Raw genomic sequence first — 6,888 nt, 5'->3', positions numbered from 1 at the left:
GCAGCCTCAACCTGCTGGGCTCCGGCGATCCTTCCACCTCAGCCTTCTGAGTAGCCGGAATCACAGACGTGCGCTACCACACCCGGCTAATTTTTTTGGTTTATTATAGAGACGAGGTCTCGCCTGCCCAGGCGGGTCTCGAACCCACGGGCTCAGGCAATCCACTCCCCTCAGCCTCCCAAAGGAGTGGGATTACAGGCTGAGCCACCGAGCCCGGCTCTTCCAACAATTTTGACTTCTAATTTTGTATGTTAAATCCCTCTTTACTTGAAATACCTCAAGTGGCTTCCATTTTTCTGATTATATGGTAAAACATTTTATCTGACATTTATCTGCAAATAAAAAAGTAGAATCATGCTGGGAAAATTAGTTTTCCAGATAAATTTTAACTTCTCAGGATTAAATGCCAATTTTCCTGATACATTTAAACCTTTCAGGATTAAATACCAATTTTTCTGAAAATTTTAATGATGTTTCATACATGATCCTTTCTCCTAAACAGAATACTTAAAACACATTTTTTTCTCCTTTTTCACTACCTCCATTGAATATTCACTGAGTATTTCCTGTGTTTTAGGCCCCAAGTTGAAGCTTTAGGAACAGATGGTGTGGAACCCCATGCTAAATTAGTATTGACCAAAAGCAGATACTTACAAGTTCAGTTGCAGAAACCTTTACTATGGCCATTACTAGAGATACAGAATTGATGACAACATGGTTACTGGTCTTAGACACTCTGACAAAAAAAAAGGAGCAAATAAACAAAAAGGAATGATAAGATACAAAACTGGAAATGCATACAACAGGCACAAATTATACAAAGGAAAGGGCTACTATGTATTGGGAACATCAGAAAAGGCTCTACTGGGGACTGAATTATAAGCTGGATCTTGCAGCATGAATAAAAGTTTGTCAGGAAAAGAGCATTCCAGAGAAGGGAAGAAGCATTGTGCAAAGACAGGTGTGGTAGCCAGTCTCCAAAGAGCTCCCAACACTCATCCCCTTCCATATGCTTTTATCGTCTCTGTTTGGATCTGGATTGACCCTGCAATTACTCTGACCAATAGAATATGGTGGAAAAACTAGTCTAGGACTTCTAAGTCCAGGGCTTAAGAGGTCTGGAAGTTTCTACTTCCTCTGGGAACTCTTGAGATCCTGTCTTGGAATCCCACTATACTGTAAGAAATCCAAGCCACATAGAAGAGAATCAGGGTGCTGCAATTGACCACTACAGCTGAGATTCCACTCAGTAGTCTGTGCCAACCAACAGCCATGCAGTGAGCCATCTTTGACGTTTCATTGAGTTGATCCCTCAGATGATATCATGTGAACTACACAACTGAGTACAGCCAATTCTCAGGGCTGTGAGAGATGATTGTTGTTTTAAGCTGCTAAGTTTTGAGGCATTTTCTTATGCAGTAATAGGGCTCTGGCTTGAGTGAAAGTTGCAGATGACCAGAGGCTCCAAGGGAGTTCTCATAGTTCCTCATTACTGGGCCATACTGTTTGCCTTCCCACTTTTGTTCCTCCAGTTCATATAATTTTAAGTTTGGACATTTTTCTTTCTTTCTTTTTTTGAGTAGTAGTCTCACTCTGTCGCTCAGGCTGGAGTGCAGTGGCATGCTACCACAGCCTTGACTTGCTGGGTTCAGGCGATCCTTCCACCTCAGCCTTCCAAGTAGCTGGATCCACAGGTGTGTGCCACCACACCTGGCTAATTTTTAAAAATTTATTGTAGATATGAGGTCTCGCCAAGTTGCCCAGGTTGGTCTCGAACCCGCAGGCTCAGGTAATCCTCTCACCTTGGCCTCCCCAAGTGGTGGGATTATAGGCGTGAGCCACTGCACCTGACCTCAGTTCATATAATTTTATTACTTAATTCCTTATATTAAATCACTCTTCTCTTGACATATCCTGAGTTGCTTCATTTTTTCTGGCTAATCATGTGAAAGACATTATCTTGCATTCCTAGAACCAGCGAATGTGTTATGATGAGAATAAAAAAATATTTTCTGATAATTTCAACCCTTTCAGTATTGACATTCTGTATTTGAGTTTTTCTTAAATGATTTATACATGACCTTTCTTCTTAAACATAGCATATGCAATGTAATTTTTTCTTCTTTTCCATGGTTATCACCATCAAATAGTTACTGAGTAGCTATCGTGTACTGTATTATAGCTCTAGGAACAGGTGATATGGAACATCACATGGAATGAGGACTAACCACAGAGCATATACTTGTAAGTTCAACTGCAAAAACCTTTACTATGTTAGTTGCTAGGATACTGAGATCACATTGACATAGGCGGACCCTGTCCTCTAGAAGCTCCTACTGTAATAGAAAAAGTTTGTAAATAAATAAATTATAATATGGTATTATGAACTAAAAAACAAAAACATGTACCACATAGATAATCAGAGAAAGGGTAACTACGTATGAAAACATCTGAGAAAATTTTATATAGGAGCTAAAATTTAAGCAGGATTTTGAGGTATGGTTAGAAGTTTGCCAGGTTAAGAGGAAAAAGATCATTCCATAGTGAGGAGGAAGCACGTGCAAAGGCAGTAAAAGTGACAGTGTTGTACACCCCAGATTTAAAAGCAAGTTGAGTTGTGAAAGATACTTTATGTAATATTTAGAGTTTGGACTTTATACTGTGATGACTGGGGAGCAGAGATGCCTCATACACACATCTGTATTCAGAAAAATAACACCGGTGGCAATGTGAAGGATAGGTAGCAAGGCCAGCTAGGCAGCTACCACAAGATGAAAACCAATAAAGCTGTGAAGTGAGTTGTAGTTGCCTAATCTCCAAGGCAGCATGACCAGAATACTGTAAAATAGTTCCTAAAGTAAAACAGTAGTTTCTCCAAAGATTATCCTTTTATAGTACAGCTGCTGACTTACCTGTACCCTAACTTCCTAGATCTTGCTTCCTATTTGCATAATAGAAAGTTTGTTATTGGGATGTGGACAACAGGGCCCTTGCAATTAAAACATATAATAATTTGGCCTTGGATTTTAAAAATAAAATGTACTCTAAAAGACTCTAAAATTTTGAAACATTTGCATAAGAATGAAACTAAAAACCTGATGCTAGGTCACATTTTTTATTTTTAGTGGTGATTTTGACTAGAAAAAAGTCCATATAAAGCCTACACAATAAATGTACCTTATGAAAGAGCTTCTCATATTCTGCATAACACTAAGTGAGTCACTTAGACAGTAGTGGGCAGAAAAAGGAAGCTAAAAATATTACCAGACATTACCTCTACTTCCTTAGAGTAAGCTCTATGATTATCTTACAAAAGCACACAATTTTGCTATCCTCAGGCAGACTAATAATTTTTAAAATGACCTTTATTTGAAGGTCATCCCAGTATTTCCAGAGTACTTCTGGGGAAAAATGATCTAGTAGAAGAAAACCTGTCCTTAGAGCTACTTAAAACAAGATTCAAATTCTGATGTCTCCACTTATTAAATGCTATGGTATTATTATTATTTTTTCAGTTGGAGTCTCACTCTGTCGCCCAGGCTGGAGTGCAGTGGCACCCTCATGGCCACTGCAGCCTCGACCTGCTGGGCTCAGGCAATACTTCCGCCTCAGCCTTCCAAGTAGCTGGAACTGCAGGCGCACACTACCATGCCCTGCTCATTTTTTGATTTATTGTAGAGATGAGGTCTCGCTGCCCAGGTGGGTCTCGAACCCACAGGCTCAGGCAATCCGCTCACCTCAGCCTCCCAAAGGCATGGGATTACAGGCTGAGCCACTGAGCCCGGCATATATATATATATATATTTTTAATTTATTGTAGAGACGAGGTCTCACCAAGTTGTCCAGGCTCGTCTCAAACCCCTGGGCTAAGGCAGTCCTCCCACCTCGGCCTCCCAAAGTGCTGGGATTACAGGCTTGAGCCACTGCATTCAGCAAATGTTACTGTGTTATAGTGGTCGATCCCTTGGCACACACAGGTTCCAGGAGCCCAAGAGAACCAAAATCTGAAGAAGCTCTGTCTCTTATATAAAATAGCATACTATTTGCACATCATCTATGCCCATCATCCCACATACTTAAGTCATTTCTAGATTACTTTTAATAGCTAATACAATGTAAAGAATATGTAGATAGTTGTTATAATGTATTGTTTTTCTCCCCCTAGTTTCCATTCATGGTTAGTTGAATGTGAATGTGGAACTTGTGGATACAGAAGGCTGACTTATTTAATTTCTTTGAACTTTTGTTTCCTCATTTATGTTTATAATAAAGATAGACATTTTGTAAGGGCTACTATTATATGTATAATGCAACTGCATTATGTGAACTTTACACTACGAGACTCAGAAAACATACTCTATCTTGTGTAATACACCAAATGAATGTTTATGAAATAAACACCATTGTTATTCCTCATCTTCTTTTTTTTTTTGGAGAGACAGGGTCTTTTTCTGTCACCCAGGCTGGAGTGCAGTGGCACGATCATAGCTCTCTGTAGCCCCAAACTCCTGGACTCAAGCAATTCTGCCTTAGCCTCCCAAGGAGCTAGGACTACAAGTGTACACCACCATGCCTGGCTAAAGTTCTTCATATCTTAATATCTTAACCTCACTACCACACCCTGCTGCTACACATTCTAGAAGTTTAACATAACCACGAAGTTAATGACATCTTTTATCAGTACAATAAAAGAAACAAACTTATTTGAAGGTAAAAGACAATTTTGAGCTTGGTGCACTATTCCCTAGTAGTTAGAGGATCTTAAGATGCCTTAACAAGCAGTTTCTTGGTCCTTTGCTAGATACATTTTTTTAAATATTCTTTCTCCCTCCATTCTCAATTCCTAAAAAAAAACCTCTCAATCCTATCAAAACATTATTCTAGCAAGTCTCCCTCTTCTATTTCTACCACTACTTCCATGTTACTGACAAGTGCAATTCATATAAAATATACAAAGGCAAGAAACATATGAAACTGAGAGATGTACTATATTATTCCTCACACTCATTGCATTATGCATGATATGGAGTTTCATAAAATATTGCATATTGTATGTCTACTATTTTTTTTTTTTTTAAGTTGGGGTCTCGCTCTGTCGCCCAGACTGGAGGGCAGTGGTCACTACCGGCCACCGCAGCCTCGACCTGCTGGGCTCTGGCGATCCTTCTGCCTCAGCCTTCCAAGTAACCAGAATTACAGGCATGCGCTACCACGCCCGGCTGATTTTTTTATTTATTGTAGAGATGAGGTCTCGCTGCCCAGGCGGGTCTCGAACCCGCGGGCTCAGGCAATCCACTCACCTCAGCCTCCCAAAGGCACGGGATTACAGGCTGAGCCACTGAGCCCAATGACTACTATTTTTAAGTTTACCTGTGTTACCAGTGTACCACCCTGGATTATCAATAACTACCCTCACAGAGGAGATGAGTAAATGAAATAACATGTTGGTCCTCTTTGTTCATGTAACATATAGCAGGTCCTTGAATAATGTTGTTTCACTCCTAGGCCCAAGCAATTCTCCTGCCTCAGCCCCTCAAAGTGCTGAACCACCATGCCTGGCCAGAGGGGAAAAAAATACTCGATTTTCAGCTAGGGCCACTGTCTGTATGGAGTTCCCACACTCTCCCCATATCTGTGTGGGTTTTCTCTGGGTACTCTGGTTTCTTCTCACATACCAAAGATGTACATGTTAGGCGAACAGGCGTGTCTGAATGGTCCCAATATGAGTGAGTGTGTATCTGAGTGCTATGCCCTGTGATGAAACAGAGTTCTGTCCAGTTTTGGTTCCCACCCTGTTACCTGAGCTGCCAGGATGGGTTCCAGTTACCTAAGACCCCAAACTAGAATAAGAAGGTTAAAAGAATAAATGAATACTAATTATTTTAAAATAAAAATGTGTAAAGTATATGATAAACATACAAGACAATAAACGATGCGGTACAAATGTGCCCGGCGAGTCCACCATATTTGCTATTTGTTTCTGGGCTGCGTGGTAGGAATAGCTCTTTATCATTTTTGCTTCACTGACATTTATGCCTTGATTTCACTCACAACTACGATCACCGTCATTTATCAATTCACTAAAAATGGAATAATTCTTGCTTGTTTTTGTAATATTTCTTAAACAATTATGTCAACGTTTAATTTTAGAAGTGTTTCATGTTTTTATTTATAAGTTTTGTGATGTTTGTGACCAGAAGTATGCTGTAGGAACTTAGCTCGTTTATATAAATTAGCCTATGGCAAACTGACTTCATTATATGTTGTTTTGCTTAATGTTGCATTTTCCAAGGCCCTATCAACATTGGTAAGTGAAGACTTACTGTAATATAAATTGTCTTTTCCTGTGCATTCACATTATACTGTTTTCCCTATTTCAGTTCTCAGTATATAGACCTGTGTACCCCAAAGTAATATGACTATTAGGATTCAAACAGCTCTTTGAACTCATGTTCCCAGAGGAGCATTATTCACAATAGCCAAAAGGTGAAAGCAACCCAAGTATCAATCAATGGAAGAACAGATAAACAAAATGTGATACATACATGCAATGGGTATTACTCAACCTTTGAAAGGAAGGACATTCTGATACAAGCTATAACATGAATGAACATTGAAGACATTATGGTAGGTGAAAGGATAATGAGTCCATTTATATGCAGTACAAGAGTAGTCAAATTCAAAGAGACTCAAAGCAGAATGGTGGTCATGAGAGGCTGAGACAGAGGAGGTAATGGGGAGTAATTGTTTAACGGATACAGAGTTTTAGTTTGGGAAGATGAAGAGTTCAAGGATGGTGGTGATGGTTGTACAACAATATGAATGAACTTAATGCCACAGAACTGTATACTTAAAACTTAGTTAAAACGGTAAATGTTATGTTATGCA

The sequence above is a fragment of the Carlito syrichta genome, unplaced genomic scaffold (assembly GCF_000164805.1).
Source record: "Carlito syrichta isolate Samal-C Ts95f unplaced genomic scaffold, Tarsius_syrichta-2.0.1 Scaffold316502, whole genome shotgun sequence".
NCBI lineage: Eukaryota > Metazoa > Chordata > Mammalia > Primates > Tarsiidae > Carlito > Carlito syrichta.
Note: the sequence above shows the minus strand (reverse complement) of the source record.